Source organism: Scyliorhinus canicula, chromosome 19, assembly GCF_902713615.1.
Source record: "Scyliorhinus canicula chromosome 19, sScyCan1.1, whole genome shotgun sequence".
Classification (NCBI taxonomy): Eukaryota; Metazoa; Chordata; class Chondrichthyes; order Carcharhiniformes; family Scyliorhinidae; genus Scyliorhinus; species Scyliorhinus canicula.
Window position 1 is genome coordinate 6378243 of NC_052164.1, and position 18852 is coordinate 6397094.

The 18852-nt window shown below is 43.0% G+C and overlaps 1 protein-coding gene across 3 annotated transcripts in view; it reads right to left on the reverse strand.

Moving 5' to 3' along the window:
* npepps (aminopeptidase puromycin sensitive) overlaps positions 1 to 18852 on the reverse strand; it is a 328961-nt gene that overhangs the window by 138634 nt on the left and 171475 nt on the right. The gene's annotated exons all lie outside the window — the stretch shown is intronic.

Below are 18852 nucleotides of genomic sequence, written 5' to 3' on the forward strand. Positions count from 1 at the left end.
AGATACCAGGCAGGAAAGGGGACGTAGTTTATCAAGATCTTGGAACAGGAGTAAGACTACGAATACTAATAGAAGTAGAAGCCCACATGCACGTGAGATTTTGGTGGCTTCAAATAAATTAGATGAAAAAGTTATCAAAGATGCTAAACAGCAAGAATTGCATAGTTGGAGTGAATTTGGGGTATACACGGAAGTACCGGTTAGGGGACAAAAAGCTCTATCCCACAGATGGATCTGTACAGAAAAGGTTCTTCCAGATGGAACTTATAAGGCAAAGGCCAGGCTTGTGGCAAGGGGATTTGAAGAAAACTTAGACGATCAGGACTTAAGGGTAGATTCACCTACAGCAGGAAAGGTTATTTTAAAGATCTTCTTGGCTCTATTAGCTACAAAGGCATGGGACTGCAAATCTATAGATATAAAAGCTGCCTTTTTGCAGGGGCATCAGCACCAGAGAGACATTTTTCTCCATCCTCCTAAAGAAGCAGCTAACACAGAAGGGGTACTGTGGAAGTTGAACAAATGTATATATCGATTAAATGATGCATCTAGAGTGTGGTACTTTTCGGTGAGGTCAGTCTTGTTAAAGTTAGGCTGTTGCCAGTTGAAAGCAGATCCTGCAATGTTTTACTGGCACTATAAAGGAAATCTTGCTGGCATCTTCATGATGCATGTCGATGATTTTTTGTGGGGTGGGACTAGTGATTTTGAAGCTATTGTAATCTCTGGTTTGAGGAAAGAATTCAGGGTTGGAAGTCAGGCTTCCGGTGCATTTAAATATATTGGTTTGGAAATCGGACAGACTCAGTTAGGGGCAACTTTACGTCAGCAATCTTACTTGGAAAGCATCAGTCCAATAGTAATTAGTCGTGGCCGGTTTCGCAAAAAGATGCAATGGTTTCGAAGATAGAAAAAGAGCAACTGCGAAGTGTAATTGGGCAACTGAACTGGTTAGGAAGACAGACTAGACAGGACGTGAGTTTTGATGTTTTAGAGTTGAGTACAAAGATGAATGATCCCAAAGTAGAAGACATAATAAGAGCAAATAAAGTGTTGGCCAAACTAAAAATGCAGGAGTGTGTTTTGAAGTTCCCTGTTTTAGGTGATCCTAGGCATTTGAAACTCATAGTTTATAGTGATGCGTCCTATGCAAATTTATGTGATGGAGTTTCAAGCGCAGGAGGTTTTATAATTTTTCTTTTGGGGAACAATGGTAAATGTTGCCCTCTTGTGTGGGAAACAAAGAAAATAAAGAGAGTGGTCAAAAGCACTTTGGCTGCTGAGACATTAAGCTTAGTGGAAGCGGTGGATATGGCCTTTTATATAAGTCAGATATTGACAGAAATTTTGGGATTAGAGGATTTAGGTAATATACCTATTGACTGTCACATTGAAAATAAATCTCTGTGGGAAAATGTGCACTCTACAAAAAGTGTCAATGAAAAGAGGTTACGGATAGACATCGCAACTTTAAAGCAGCTGTTGGACAGAGGTGAAATAACAAAAATTAAATGGGTTGACAGTAGCTATCAACTGTCAGACTGTTTCACGAAAAGAGGGGCTAGTTCACAGAAACTTTTAGATATCGTGAATGAAGGCCGCCTGTTTCTGTGAATGTTTTTTTTTCTTCTACTTAAAAAAAGGGGGAATCAGGTGTGTTTTAGTTTCCTGAAATTTTAGTTTCTTGAAATTTTGTTTTTACCTAATTGGTTTTTTTTCTCCAAGGAAGGGGAGACTGTTAAGTAATGGGTTAAGAGACATTGCAATTAGTTGTCTCATTTATGTTAAGTGTTCAATGATTGTCTCATTTATGTTAAGTGTTCAATGATTGACACTGATATGTAAAGGGGCTCCAGGTGGACTCTGGAGCTTGTGATGATCTGTAGAGTTCTGTGCAGAGTGAATTTGAACCATTAAAGGTGTGTTGGTGAAAAAAGAGCTGAACTCTTGCCTCTTCATACCACAGCATCTAGTACATGTTAACAACAATTAACTGGATTTGACCTATACCGCTGCTAAAATCGGATGTTGCTTTGGAAAAAGGGTGTCTCGGAGTTCAGGGAACATGGGTATATTTTGGGATCAAGAGGTAACTTCAGATAAAACGGTTATTCATAGACTTCAGTGTCATAGTGTTTTTTGTCATTTTTTTTCTTTTCTTCTACTTAATAAATATTGTGATGATTGTAAGAAAGTCATATTTTATATATTTTTTGTAGGAATGTTATTAAAACCTGGGTTAAGATGCATACCGACAGAATGTTTGCTAAAGCTGTGGTCACAGTGTCGTAAAAAGTGAGGTGCTCATTGATTTTGCAGGGAAAATGTTCTGCTAATGGAATATTGTTTACATTTAAAGGACACGTAGAGTATAGATCATTTATGATGGGTATTGTCCGATTTGGTATAGATGATGTAATAAGGGGGGGGGGGGGGGGGGGGGGGGGGGAGAGAGCCAGGTCTGTCCGAAAAGTTAGTTCTTCCTAGGATTTTAATCTGAGGTGTTTCAGTTGGTTCTGAAAGGTTCTCTCATTTCTCTGTGCAAAATCTTTGGAGGAAGTAAAAATCTGGTTGTTCACTTCATTCATGAGTGGTATTTGGACTGTGTTGGTTTGCTTAATTGGAATGCAGAGGCAGGTTTAGAAGTAAGTTAATGTTTAACCTTTTACTCAATAACTTAACTGTAAATATATTTATTTGCTTTAATGTGGTTGATTTGATGTTAAATGAAAAGTTTGTTTTAATATAAAAAATATCCATGTGTCAGTGTTACCACTAATGTTATGTAATAATATTTTCTCACAATTTTAGAAATTGCAATAATTGGGTTATCATCTGGGATCCTAGTAATATTCTTTATTAATTATTTACACAATGACTGGACTGGTTCCTCACTGAGTTGCACATTGTTTCTTCACATTATTGAGGGGTAATAGATATAGGACAGAGGTCAGAGGTAGGTTTTTTACGCAAAGAGTGGCGAGGCCGTGGAATGCCCTACCTGCAACAGTAGTGAACTCGCCAACATTGAGGGCATTTAAAAGTTTATTGGATAAGCATATGGATGATAATGGCATAGTGTAGGTTAGATGGCCTTTAGTTTTTGACTTCCCATGTCGGTGCAACATCGTGGGCCGAAGGGCCTGTACTGCGCTGTATCGTTCTTTGTTCTACTATTTTTTTTAAAAATACACCACTAAGAACCAGTGTTTCAAGTTATCCTTTGGGGCTTTGTGACAGGTATCAATCTAGCTCCTGCTAGAATCAGTGCAGTTCTGTACACCTGATATTGGTATTTTTGCAATTGTCCTGATTAGTGAAAGTTGAAAAGCTTCAACAAAATGTCTTCTTTCAGCAATATTCAAGTTCTGTACTACGAAACGACTATTTGAATAGAAAATAAAGGTGCTTTAAAACAAACATTTTGGAGCTTAGTCAGTAAACAGTCCATCTAGCCCTCAAGCCCTTAATTTGTTACTTCATGAGAAGGGACATGCCAAGTTTGGCATAAGTCCCCACTGGTTAGTGACTCTGCAGGGTTGACAGCACAGTCAACCTTTTCACTTCCAATACCTAGGTCAATGTTGATTGGTCATCCCATTTTATTCTTAATCACCTTTTCTGTAGTGGCTTGGTGCAATTGAGAAAAGGATCCCCAATTTGATGGAAAACCCACTCCAATTTTTATTATCTGTGCTCCTAATAGGCTTCTTTTAAACTTCATAGACTAAATCATCAGCTCCTAATGTTTGTTGACTCAGCTGTTCGCAAGCATTCAAGAAAGTTCACCCTAAACCTTGGAGTTTAACCACAAATGAACATAGTAATTCGGACGAAACATGAAACTTCTTCCAACTTGTTTTCCAGTAGCAGAAAGAATTTAGAAAATATTTTCACATCTGTTTAGTGATTTTTTAGTTCATAAAAATGCCAATTTGAAAGGTAAATGTTTTATCTAGAATCTTCCTCCATGAAACTCTGTGGAATGGCAAACAAAGACAAATGCACATTTTTGGGGTGGCATTGTTAAACACAAGCCTGTCAATCCTCAGACAAAAAATTATATTGTACAGTTTGGAAAGACTCAGTACTTGTAATGTCCATATAACGGTGACAGCCTACATGAAAGAAGATCAATAAATCATTCAAGTTCACATCTAACTCACCGCTCACATCTAACTCACCGCTCACATCTAACTCAACAATACAGGCTACATGCAAGGTACACTCACTAGATCAGTACGCACAGCTTGTGACCTTTAATTACATTAAGCGTGAACACTAGCTTCACGGTCAATCTCATTGAATATTCCAATATCTGCTTAAAAAAACGACAGATTAAGAATGACTGCTTTTGTTAGTTTTTATATAGTTACAAATAGGAACTCTTCTGGGGGAAGATGAACAGTCAGAGGTTACGGTTCACATTAGTACCAACATTGGAAGCAAAAGGAACGTGGTCCTGAAAGCAGTCTTGAAAAGGAGTTCGGGAAGAAATTAACAAGCAGTAATTCCAGATTAGTCTCAGTGCCACATGCTAGTGAGCACAGCAATAGGGGGAACCAGTGATTGAACACGGGGCTGGCTGGAGAATTGATGTAGGAGGAATGGCATCAGATTTATGAGGCATTGGGATTGGTTCTGGGTCAGGTGGGTCCTGTACAGGATGGACAGGTTGCACCTCAGATGGGCCGGGATTAGCATCCTCACAGGGAGAGTTACGAGAAGGAGAGTTACTAGTATTGTTGGGGAAGGTTTAACCTAGATTGGTTCAGGGGTGGAAACATGTGAGGAAGCTCAGATTGAAAGTCAGCAAAGCTGGTAATAGGAAGTAGAAAAATAGTAAAAAATCAGAAAGCAGCCAAAACAACGGCAAGCATCAAATAGGATGTACAATGATAACACGACAGTTAAGGGGACTATCTGACTGCAAGCAGCATTCATAACAAGGTAGATGGTTTGAAGGCAGAAATAGAGGTACATGGGTAAGATCAAATTGCCATTGCAGAGACGTGGTTACAGGGTGAACAGTGCTGGAAGCAGAATCTTCAGGGATATTCTTCACTTCGGAAGGCTAGGCAGAGGGGAAAAGGAGGTAGGTACGCACTGCCAATAAGAGATGAAGTCAGTACTTTAGTAACTACGGATCTTAGATTGGAGGATCAAGACATAGAATCAGTATGGGTGGAGTTAAGAAACTGCAAGGGGCAGCAAACATTGGTGGGAGTTGCTTATTAGACACCAAACTGTAGTGTAATGTTGAGTACTGTATAAATCAGGAAATTAGAGCAACATGTAACATGGGTAATACAATGGGTCACTTTTCATTTACATATATACTGGGTAAACCTAATTAGTACTAGTGTGGTGGAGAATGAATTCCAGAATACACCTTTCTCTACACCTTGCTATAACTGTAACATTATATTCTGCAGTCTCCTTCCTTCCCTATGTGCGGTATGCATTGTTTGTATAGCATGCAAGAAACAATACTTTTCACTGTATATCAATACATGTGACAATAATAAATCAAATCAGATCTGCCTCTCCAGGCTTTTGCTGATTCTGCCATCCTTTTGGCTGCTCAAATTGAGATTTGCTTCCAGAGCAGTTTATTATCTAACTAGGACTAATTAATAAGCTTGCTGTAAAAGAGCTATGAGGAAATAGTGATCACAAATGTATTAAATTTGTACATTAAGTTGAAAGTAATATAGTTCATTCTGAAACTAGGTGTAGAAGCCAGGTATTTCAAATACACTTAATATAGGTAAAAAGCTGCTTAAAGCATAAATATTAATTCCCAGTTTTAAAATGAAAGAAACATATAATTTCCAAACTCAGTCATGAGTTTGCAAAACACAGAGGTCTGATAAGATCATTACATTTTTACAAGGACAAGGGTTGAATCCATGGCAACGAAGAATAAGAATGAACAATTGCACGATTCTCACGCCATTTGAGATTAGGGTGAATTACATTCCATGATTATGTAAGCCGAAACATTTTAGACTGTGTTGTCTTGTTTTTAATAAATGGACAGTTAAAACATCGAATCAAATATAATATATATATATATATGATTCCAACATTCTCATTGAAACAATCTTATAAAAGACAGTTTGAATTATATTTTCAGAATTATGCCTAGCATAGTATGACGAGATAACATAAGGTCTCCATTGTTGCAGCAGTGAGGTCAGCATGAGGTCTCCATTGTGGCAATAGGTAGGTCAGCATTAGGCCAGTTTTTGCTGGTTTTGATAAAGCACAATATTGCATTCTTTACATAGTGAAGATGGACAGCTTGCTATCAAATCAAATGTGTTTGAGTCTAACCCAAACCAATTAGGATTATATTGGGGTGTGATCGGATCGCTTAAGACATATATGAAATAGTATATCCATGGACGATTTGGCCACCATTTAGAGAAGAGAGAGAAGAGAGAGAAGAAAGGAAAAGAGCCGGAGAGAAAGGAAAAGGGAGAGAGAGAGAGAAAGAAAGAGAGAGACAGAAAGGAAAGGAAGAGAATTAGAAAAGAGTTCTGTATTCATATTTCATTTTCAGACTTTGATTTCAGACTTTGACTTTTAAAGTTGTGTTCAGGCTATTGTCTCAGAAGATAATTCCTGTGATTCTTTGAAGAAAATCAAATTGTCTGCAAACTACCTTTTAAATGATTTTCAAGTTGTAACCAATGAACTCCAAATAAAACAATTCTTATTTGCACCTGACAAGTTTTTAACTTGAATTTCTACTGAGTTTCAGCAATGTACAAGAACAACCGGTAACCCTGAATTGAACAAAACTTCGTAATCTTAAGATCCTTCAACTTGGCGTAGTCGGCAGCGGGGGAGGAGTTCTGATACGACCTTCGGAGAGGTTCGGAAAGCTTCGTGAGAAATCGGAGCAGGACCAGGCGACGACGGAAGCTTCGGGAATAATCGGAAGAGATCGGAAGACAGTCGGAATCCACGGCTAGACTGGGGTAAGAAATATCTTTTTCACCCATTAAAAGTCTTAAAGCCGCATCAATCAGTGCTTCGACCCCTGAAAAGGACATTTTTATAGACTGTGTTAAATCAATCAAGTGCCGGTTGTTGAGACTAACACAGCCTACACACAAAAAGTTAAGTGAAAGGTTGAATTTATGGCTGATCCAGATGAAAGTATAGATTTAGACCCTTTAGAAGGCAGAAAATTACTCCCCACGACGATAAATGGAGGATCTGGGATACCAGATGTTTCTGTTGAAGATATGTTGGGGGATTTTGGGTCTTTCTTTCGTAAACAATTTGACCTATGTGAAACCTCAAGAAAAATTGAATCAAAGTATAATATCCCCAGAGGACAGTGGTCCTTTGATAATATCAAGAGAGCATGGGGAAAATGCACACGATTGCACAGTGCAGAACGTGTTAAATGGTCCCTGGCAATTATGGGACAATTACGCAGACAGCAAGAGATAATTACTAAAAATAAAACTGATCATGAGTATAGGACCACTAAAGACCAACTAATTGCAGTTGTTGAAGAATTGCAAGATGCAAAAGCAAAACTTGAATCTGACAAAATTAGAACTGATTTGGAAAACAAAATCTCTGAACTCCAGCAGTTGCCTGTTCAAATAGCAGAAGTACAAAATCAAATTTCTGAAGTGGAGTTAAAATACCAACAGTTGCAATTAAAAACTGAGCAAATTGAACATGAAAATTGCAAATTAATCGAAGGAATTGATGAAAGATGTGTTTTAGAAAAAGAATTGCGAGATGCAAAATTCAGATTTGAACAGGATGATGCCTCGATGTCTCGGATCGTGTTTTCCGGGTCCTTAAGGGGGAGGGGGAGCAGCCCCAAGTCGTAGTCCACATTGGCACTAACGACATAGGTAGGAAAGGGGACAAGGATGTCAGGCAGGCCTTTAGGGAGCTAGGATGGAAGCTCAGAGCGAGAACAAACAGAGTTGTTATCTCTGGGTTGTTGCCCGTGCCACGTGATAGTGAGATGAGGAATAGGGAGAGAGAGCAATTAAACATGTGGCTACAGGGATGGTGCAGGCGGGAGGGATTCAGATTTCTGGATAACTGGGGCTCTTTCTGGGGAAGGTGGGACCTCTATAGACAGTGTTCAGGTAGGTGGTTTGAAGTGTGTCTACTTCAATGCCAGGAGTATACGAAATAAGGTAGGGGAACTGGCAGCATGGGTTGGTACCTGGGACTTCGATGTTGTGGCCATTTCAGAGACATGGATAGAGCAGGGACAGGAATGGTTGTTGCAGGTTCCGGGGTTTAGGTGTTTTAGTAAGTTCAGAGAAGAGGGCAAAAGAGGGGGAGGTGTGGCGCTGCTAGTCAAGGACAGTATTACGGTGGCGGAAAGGATGCTAGATGGGGATTCTTCTTCCGAGGTAGTATGGGCTGAGGTTAGAAACAGGAAAGGAGAGGTCACCCTGTTGGGAGTTTTCTATAGGCCACCTAATAGTTCTAGGGATGTGGAGGAAAGGATGGCGAAGATGATTCTGGAAAAGAGCGAAAGTAACAGGGTAGTTGTTATGGGAGACTTTAACTTTCCAAATATTGACTGGAAAAGATATAGTTCGAGTACATTAGATGGGTCATTCTTTGTACAATGTGTGCAGGAGGGTTTCCTGACACAATATGTTGACAGGCCAACAAGAGGCGAGGCCACATTGGATTTGGTTTTGGGTAATGAACCAGGCCAGGTGTTAGATCTGGAGGTAGGTGAGCACTTTGGAAACAGTGACCACAATTCGGTGACCTTTACGTTAGTGATGGAAAGGGATAAGTATACCCCGCAGGGCAAGAGTTATAGCTGGGGGAAGGGCAATTATGATGCCATTAGACATGACTTAGGATGTGTTGGTTGGAGAAGTAGGCTGCAAGGGTTGGGCACACTGGATATGTGGAGCTTGTTCAAGGAACAGCTATTGCATGTTCTTGATAAGTACGTACCAGTCAGGCAGGGAGGAAGGGGTCGAGCGAGGGAACCGTGGTTTACCAAAGAAGTGGAATCTCTTGTTAAGAGGAAGAAGGAGGCCTATGTGAAGATGAGGCGTGAAGTTTCAGTTGGGGCGCTTGATATTTACAAGGAAGCGAGGAAGGATCTAAAGAGAGAGCTGAGACGAGCAAGGAGGGGACATGAGAAGTCTTTGGCAGGTAGGATCAAGGAAAACCCAAAAGCTTTCTATAGGTATGTCAGGAATAAAAGAATGACTAGGGTAAGAGTAGGGCCAGTCAAGGACAGTGGTGGGAAGTTATGTGTGGAGGCTGAGGAGATAAGCGAGATACTAAATGAATACTTTTCGTCAGTATTCACTCAAGAAAAAGATAATATTGTGGAGGAGAATGCTGAGACCCAGGCTATTAGAATAGATGGCATTGAGGTGCGTAGGGAAGAAGTGTTGGCAATTCTGGACAAGGTGAAAATAGATAAGTCCCCGGGGCCGGATGGGATTTATCCTAGGATTCTCTGGGAAGCCAGGGAAGAGATTGCTGAGCCTTTGGCTTTGATTTTTAGGTCATCATTGGCTACAGGAATAGTGCCAGAGGACTGGAGGATAGCAAATGTGGTCCCTTTGTTCAAGAAGGGGAGTAGAGATAACCCCGGTAACTATAGGCCGGTGAGCCTAACGTCTGTGGTGGGTAAAGTCTTGGAGAGGATTATAAAAGATACGATTTATAATCATCTAGATAGGAATAATATGATTAGGGACAGTCAGCATGGTTTTGTGAAGGGTAGGTCATGCCTCACAAACCTTATCGAGTTCTTTGAGAAGGTGACTGAACAGGTAGACGAGGGTAGAGCAGTTGATGTGGTGTATATGGATTTCAGTAAAGCGTTTGATAAGGTTCCCCACGGTCGTCTATTGCAGAAAATACGGAGGCTGGGGATTGAGGGTGATTTAGAGATGTGGATCAGAAATTGGCTAGTTGAAAGAAGACAGAGAGTGGTAGTTGATGGGAAATGTTCAGAATGGAGTTCAGTTACGAGTGGCGTACCACAAGGATCTGTTCTGGGGCCGTTGCTGTTTGTCATTTTTATAAATGACCTAGAGGAGGGCGCAGAAGGATGGGTGAGTAAATTTGCAGACGACACTAAAGTCGGTGGAGTTGTAGACAGTGCGGAAGGATGTTGCAGGTTACAGAGGGACATAGATAAGCTGCAGAGCTGGGCTGAGAGGTGGCAAATGGAGTTTAATGTGGAGAAGTGTGAGGTGATTCACTTTGGAAAGAATAACAGAAATGCGGAATATTTGGCTAATGGTAAAATTCTTGGTAGTGTGGATGAGCAGAGGGATCTCGGTGTCCATGTACATAGATCCCTGAAAGTTGCCACCCAGGTTGATAGGGTTGTGAAGAAGGCCTATGGTGTGTTGGCCTTTATTGGTAGAGGGATTGAGTTCCGGAGCCATGAGGTCATGTTGCAGTTGTACAAAACTCTAGTACGGCCGCATTTGGAGTATTGCGTACAGTTCTGGTCGCCTCATTATAGGAAGGACGTGGAAGCTTTGGAACGGGTGCAGAGGAGATTTACCAGGATGTTGCCTGGTATGGAGGGAAAATCTTATGAGGAAAGGCTGATGGACTTGAGGTTGTTTTCGTTAGAGAGAAGAAGGTTAAGAGGTGACTTAATAGAGGCATACAAAATGATCAGAGGGTTAGATAGGGTGGACAGCGAGAGCCTTCTCCCGCGGATGGAGGTGGCTAGCACGAGGGGACATAGCCTTAAATTGAGGGGTAATAGATATAGGACAGAGGTCAGAGGTGGGTTTTTTACGCAAAGAGTGGTGAGGCCGTGGAATGCCCTACCTGCAACAGTAGTGAACATGCCAACATTGAGGGCATTTAAAAATTTATTGGATAAGCATATGGATGATAAGGGCATAGTGTAGGTTAGATGGCCTTTAGATTTTTTCCATGTCGGTGCAACATCGAGGGCCGAAGGGCCTGTACTGCGCTGTATCGTTCTATGTTCTATGTTCTATGTTCTATGCCAAACTCCAACAGTTATCTGTTCAATTAGCAGAATTCCAAAATCAAATTTTTGAAGTGGAATCAAAATACCAACAGGTGCAATCAAAAACTGAGCAAATTGAACTTGAAAAGTACAAGTTAATTGAAGAAAAATGTGTTTTAGAAAGAGAATTGCGAGATGTAAAATCCAAATTTGAACAGGACGATGAACTTAGAACAGAATTGCAAAACAAAACTTCTAAACTCCAGCAGTTATCTGTTCAAATAGAGTTCCAAAATCAAATTTTTGAAGTAGAGTCAAAATACCAACAGTTGCAATTAAAAACTGATCAAACTGAACTTGAAAATTCCAAGTTAATTGAAGAAAAATGTGTTTTAGAAAAAGAATTGCAAAAGCAAAACTTGAACATTATGATGAAATTGGAACAGAATTGCAAAACAAAACTTCTAAACTCCAGCAGTTATCTTCTCAAATAGCAGAATTACAAAATCAAATTTTTGAAGTGGAGTCAAAATACCAAAAGTTGCAATCAAAATCTGAGCAAATTGAACTTGAAAAGTACACGGTAATGGAACAAAAATGTGTTTTAGAAAGAGAATTGCAAGATGCAGAATCTAAACTTGAACATTATGACAAAATGGGAACAGAATTGCAAAACAAAACCTCTAAACTCCAGAAGTTATCTATTCAAATAGCAGAATTACAAAATCAAATTTTTGAAGTAGAGTCAAGATACCAAAGGTTGCAATCAAAAACTGAGCGAATTGAATTTGAAAATTGCAAGTTAATCAAAGAAAGATATGTTTTCTTAAGATCCTTCACTAGGGTTCGAAATCTAAACAAAGAAAATTATGCAGGTATATGGGACAAGTGACTATGATGGATTGGTAAAATACAGTAAAAGATTTTGTGGTAGACAGACAATGGCTAATAATTAAAGAAGTGTTATATGATCTACAACAAATATATATTCCTCTGAGGCATAAAAAAACAACAAGAAAGGTGAATTAACTGTACCTAACAAAAGATAAAGATTTCTTATAAAATTGCCAGAATAAGTAAACCCGAGGATGAGGAGCGGTTTAGAATCCAGCAAAGGATGACCAAGAAACTGTTGAAGAAAAGGGAAAGAGAAAGCAAGCTAACAAGTTACATAAAGCAAAGACTTCTTTAAGGTTATATGAAAAGGAGGACTTCCGGTGATGGGGATGTACTGAGTGGACACATGAAAGGTGGTTCTCCTCCTGGAAACTTGAAATTCGGCAATTTTAGCCCAATAATAGACCACTAAACCTGGAAAAATAAAACCCCACCCTCCTCCAACACCACCACAATGAACGAGGCATGCCAGGCAACAATTTGAAGAGCCAAAAGGACGGCAGAATCAGCAAAAGCTGGAGAGGCAGATCTGATTTGATTTATTGTCACATGTATTAATATACAGTGAAAAGTATTGTTTCTTGCATGCTGTACAAACAATACATACCGTAATAGAGAAGGAAGGAGACTGCAGAATATAATGTTACAGTTATGGCAAGGTATAGAGAAAAGATTAACTTAATACGAGGTAGGTCCATTCAAAAGTTTGATGGCAGCAGGGAAGAAGCTGTTGTTGAGTCGGTTGGTATGTGACCTCAAACTTTGGTATCTTTTTCCTGACGGAAGAAGGTGGAAGAGAGTATGTCCGGGGTGCGTGGGGACCTTAATTATGCTGGCGCTCTTTCCGAAGCAGCGGGAATTGTAGACAGAGTCAATGGATGGGAGGCTGGTTTGCGTGATGGATTGGGCTACATTCAAAACCCTTTGTAGTTTCCTGCGGAAAGATTGAGGCAATGGCGAACACACGGGCAAGGAGGAATCGGTTGCACCAAACAGGATGGGCTACCAGGACATATGCCCCCCCCCCCCCCCCCCCCCCCCCCAATGAATAGATGGCCCTCCTAACACAGGAGCTCCAATTGCACAGAGATGCCATCAAATTAGAAATTATGGCGATGGTGAAGGCGGCGGTAGCGGAGACAATGGTCACCTTTCAAGCAGCGCTGGAAAAGGTGGCGAGGTGACAGGATACAAAAATCAGGGAGCTGGAGAAGGCTGCACCCAATCAGAGCGAAAGGATTACCTCACTGGAGATGGAAACGACAAGGTTGATGGCAGCACAAGAGGCGCTGAGCGGGAAGGTTGAAGACCAAGAGAACTGATCACCGGGCGGCACAGTGGCTAGCACTGCTGCCTCATGCCGCTGAGGACCCACGTTCGATCCTGGCCCACTGTCCGCGTGAAGTTTGCACATTCTCCCTGCGTGAGCATCCCTCCCATAACCCAGCGCTCCCATAATGCAAAAGATGTGCAAAGTCGGTGGATTGGCCACGCTAAATTTCCCCTTAATTGGAAAAAAAAGAGAACCCGTCTTGCGCAGTTAAAACCTCTCATTGTGGGCCTACTCTGATACTGAGGGCAGGAACCTAGGGAGTACATGGGCAAGATGCTGGGCAAGCTTGGTGGAGGTGAAACTTCCCCGAGCCCACAAAAGTGAATAGAGCCCACAGGTTACTCCGACCAAAGCCCAAAGACAGGAAGCAACCGTGGGCCATGAACGAAAAATTGCACAGGTTCCAAGATCGGGAAAAGATCCAGAATTGGGCACAGCATACAGAGTCCTGTTAAGTGGGAGGGGCATTCTCTCCGTGTGTACCAGAACATTGGGACAGACCAGGCCAAACGCCAGGCAGAATTCAACGCAGCCAAGGGGCCCTGTACAAAAGCTAGGTGCAGTTTTGGATGTTGTACCCTGCCAAACGCTGGGTGACTTTCCAGGGCAGTACTACCTCACCATACCAGCAGCACACTAATTTGTGCGCAAATAAAGGCTGGGAAGGCGATGACTCCAGCATTGAACCAGAACTCTTGTTTGGAAAGAGGAGACTGATTGTGCGGGATAGATCTGCCTCGTCTTCAGTCTAGATGTCTCAGGAAGGAGGGGGTGAGAGAGGTAGATGCAGAAAAGAGTGGTGGTGATGGTTGAGGTGGAAGGGGGGGGGGGAGAAAGAGAAAAGCAATGGGTCGGGGGGGAAGATCCCTCTGGGGGTGGAAGGTGACTCCCGATGGGGGAAAGTGGGGAGGGAGGGGTTGCTGGGATTGCACATGGCAACAACGGAAACAAGGGCATTGCAAACAAAGGGAAATCCCGGAGTGCAGGGCCCATCCACATGGCGTACACAACGATGATGGGCATCTTGGTTGGCCCTGGACAAAAGGAAACCCCAGAATGCAGGGGTGCAGCCAGATGGTGAGTATGGGTACCCCAGCCATCTTGGACGGCCCCCCAAAAAAGGGAAACCCATGAGCGTTGGGGTTCATCAACAAGGTAAGTATGGTTGACCAGGCCAGGATTGAACCTCGGTCCTCAGTGCCATAGGCAGCAGTGATAACCATTGAGCCACCATGCCACCCATCCAGTGGACCTTGACAAAGAATTTGCACCCCGCACTTGCGGACTCGCTAGTAAGGAGCACCTTATCACCTACACTGGCACGTGTCTCAATATCACTGATGCCCAAAAAGGACAGACCTGGCTGAGTGCGGTTCCGACAGGTCCATCTCACCACTCAACGTAAACGCAAAGATCCTGGTGAAGGCTTTGGCGAGGCGGCTGGAGAGCTGTGTGCCAGAGGTGATCTCGGAGGACCCGACAAATTTTGTCAAGGGCAAACAGCTAACATCGAACATCATCACTGAACGTGATAATGACTCCATCCCAGGAGAGAACACCAGAAGTGATCATCTCCCTGGATGCAGAAAAGGCCTTCGACAGAGTTGAATGGAAGTACCTCATAGAGGTCCTGCAACAATTTGGGTTTGGACCAGGGTTCACCTCCTGGGTGAAACTACTGGTTAGCTCCCATGGCAAGTGTATGGACAAGCACCAGCTCTATATACACCAGGCTGCACACAGGCACGAGGCAAGTATCCAAAGGGGAGACAAAAAGCATACAGTTTCATCCTATGCAGATGACCTGCACCTCTACATCTCCAACCCCCAAACCAGCACGGAAGGGACAACAAAACTCCTGAAGGAGTTCTCAGATTACTAATTTAACCTGGGCAAGAGCTCTTACCTGTAAATATGCCGGGGGGAGGACAGAGCTGGCTGGACTGCCCTTTAAGCAAGGCCAGACCAAATTCCACTACCTGGGAATCCAAATAGCCCACAATTGGACATGGATCCACAAATGGAACCCGACGAATCTGGTGGAAGAAGTCAAAAGGGACCTGCAGAGATATGGCCCACTCCCACTCTCTCCCAGGAAGAATACAAACAAAATGAATGTGCTGCCTAGGTTCCTTTTCCTGTTTAGATCCCTCCCGAGCTGCATCCTGTAGGCTGTTTTCAACACAGTTGATCATGGCGCGTGTGCATGGCCCGAGGATCCAAAACAAGGTGCTACAAAGGTAAGGAAACATGGGAGGCCTGGCCCTCTCGTATCTACATTTCTACCACTGGGCAGCCACTGCAGAAAGTGAGGGGATGGGTTAAGGATCTGGAAGCAGAGTGGGCGAAGATGGAGGAGAGTTCCTGCATAAGGATGTCCCTCCGAGGTCTAAGCACATCCACTCTCCCATCCCCTCCGACCAGATACTCCAGGAGCCCAGAAGTAGTAGCCACTCTATGGATGTTGTAGCAAATAAGGCAACACTTCAGCCTGGCCGAAATATCCACCATGGCCCCCATCTGCAATAACCACAGGTTCATTTGCGCAATAATGCACGTACCTTCAAACGGTGGAGGACAAGGGGACTCTTGATGGTTAGGGGCATGTACAAAGCCGTTGGGGGACCTCACGGAGAGGTTCCAGTTACCAAGAGGAAACGGACCGATATACATTCAGATCAAAAACTTCCTTCGCAAGGAAACAACATCGTACCCCAGATACCAGGACACTCATTAGAACAACAACTGTTTGGGGGTGGGGGGGAAGAAAGAGAGAGAGATAGAGCGCGGTGGGGCTGGATAGGGGGCCAGGGAGACCCACTCTATCTCCAACTATCGCAGGCCCCCTATCCAGCCCCATCGCTCGACTCCACTGCTTGCCCCTCCTCTCCCACTACAGTGTAAATCTGATCCCGTTTCCAGTTCTCTCTAGTTTTGACGAAGAGTCATCCAGACTCAAAACATCAGCTCCCTTTTTTCTCCATAGATGCTGTCAGATCTGCTGAGATTGTCTAGTATCTTCTGTTTTTGTTTCACCAGACTGAACCCTGGGATGTTGGAATTGTCTTACGAGGAGAATTTGAGCATACTGGGCTGCGTTTACTATAGTTTCAAAGAATCCAAGGTGATCTTGTTCAAACTTACAAAGTTCTTACAGGACGTGACAGCATAGATGTACATAGGATGTTTCCCATGGCTTGCGAGTCCAGAGCGAGTCCAGAACCAAGGGACACAGCTCAGAATAAGGGGCAGACCATTCAAGACTGAGGTGAAGGAGAAATTTGTTCACTGGAATGGTGGTGATTCTCTATCCCAGAAGCGCTGTGGAAGCTCAATCATGGAGCATGTTCAAGACAAATATCAACAGATTTCTAGATACTAATAACATCAAGGGATATGGGGTAAGTGGGGAAAAAATAGCACAGATGAACTATGTCCTGTTTAAACAGAAGAACAGGTTCAACAGGCCAAATGGCCTACTGCTGCTCCTATTTTCCTATAATTTGAGTACAGATGGTATATATTAAAAATTCAAAACTAAAAGATGAAAACAAAGCAGCAATGTGCAGGACTGGTTGAAGTTGTGTTTGTGCATTGGGGGCAACAGCAGGAGGCCCCAAGAGAAACCTTTCTAAATTCCAGGAACTACAGCCCAAGTTTATATAACATAACCTTTCCTCGTAATTTAACCTTTGCAATCCAGATATCATTCTGGAAAACAATGCCGCAAATCCTCAAAGGCTAATATATCCTTCCTGAAGTTGTGCTGTTCATAGTACAACAGACACCAGTATAAAAATGGAATTCTTCCAGGTTGGCCACCAACTGCTTGCAAACTCAAGAAATGGAACCAAGCAATATGGTGCCCAGTACTTAGCCAGTGTAAATATGTTGATGTGATTTGATTTAGATGCAAAGTCTAACAGATTCAAGTAAATAATCGTGCACGTTTTATTTGGACTTATGGAGCGCAGTTACACTGTTACAATCAAACCCGGCCCAAAAATCCTAGCATTAGACTCCATACTAATCCGAACTAGATTTACTTTTGCTTATGTCTAGCAAATCGTTGATCTGGCACTGAAATGGCATTGAACTGACTCTATTGTAACACAAACAGTCAGAATATGCTGTGATGCACAATGTTGCTGCTTATTACCCAAGTACTGGCAGAAATTCAACCCCTTGGGTCAGCAGGCAATATCCAGCTGGACAGGTTATACTGCCAATGCATACTGGGTGTTCCAGTTTCATCTAAAGCTCTAGCTCACCATCATATAAAGTATAGATGCACTGATGCACAGTATCTGACAAAACCAGAGCACCTTGGGTAAATAATTCTATCAGGAGTCTGGATACAGATAAAAGCAATCAACTATGATATTATAGTAGAAGTAAATTAGGAGGGAAACAAAAAGCAAAATAGAGCAGATGTTGGATATCTAAACTTAAAACAGAAAGTGCTGGAAACATTTCAGTGGATTAGACAACATCAGTGGAGAAAGAAACAGTGTTACTATTTTGGCTGGAACATCCTTCATCAGAATTCTAACATAACGCCTGTTGGCCTGTTCTGATAAAATGTTACATATCTACAATGTTAACTCTGTTTCTCATTCCACAGATGCTGCCTGGCATACAAAGTCATAGAATCGCTACAGGACAGAAGGAAGCCATTTGGCCTATCGGGTCCGCACCAACACTCTGAAAGACCACCATGCCCGGCCCACTCCCCCCCCCCCCCCCCCCCCCCCCCCTCCCTATCCCCACCTAACCTACGGTGTTTCCAGAATTCTTTTATTTTATTTTAAAATAAATTCTATTAAGGGGTAATTCAGGGTGGCCAATCCACCTATACCGCATATTTTTGGATTGTGGGGGTGAGACTCCCGCAGACGCAGGGAGAACGGGCAAACTCCACAAGGTCAATGACCCGGGTACGGTTCGCCAGTCTGGAGGACATAGAACATAGAACAGTACAGCACAGAACAGGCCCTTCGGCCCTCGATGTTGTGCCGAGCAATGATCACCTTACTCAAACACACGTATCCACCCTATACCCGTAACCCAACAACTCCCCCCCCCCCTTAACCTTACTATTAGGACACTACGGGCAATTTAGCATGGCCAATCCACCTAACCCGCACATCTTTGGACTGTGGGAGGAAACCGGAGCACCCGGAGGAAACCCACGCACACACGGGGAGGACGTGCAGACTCCGCACAGACAGTGACCCAGCCCGGAATCGAACCTGGGACCCTGGAGCTGTGAAGCATTTATGCTAACCACCATGCTACCGTGCTGCCCATTAAGGGAGAGTGTAGAGCTGCCAAGTGGGAGTGAGTTCAGGTATTTGCAGGTTAGGGACTTTGCGCGAAAGGTCTGGAGGGGTTTCCCCAAGTTGCCAGCGATCACGCACACATGTTTTGGGGTTGCGAAAAATTGGAAAGATTCTGGGCAGGAGTGTTTGCGGTCTTAGCCAGGATAGTGGAGGAGGTGGAGGACCTGGACTCTTTGGTGGCGATATTTGGCGTTTCAGAGAAGCCGGGGCTCATGGAGAGGAGGAAGGCCGATGTCTTGGCCTTCGCCTCTCTGATTGCACGGCGGCAAATTTTGCTGGAGTGGCGGTTGGCATCGCCACCGAGG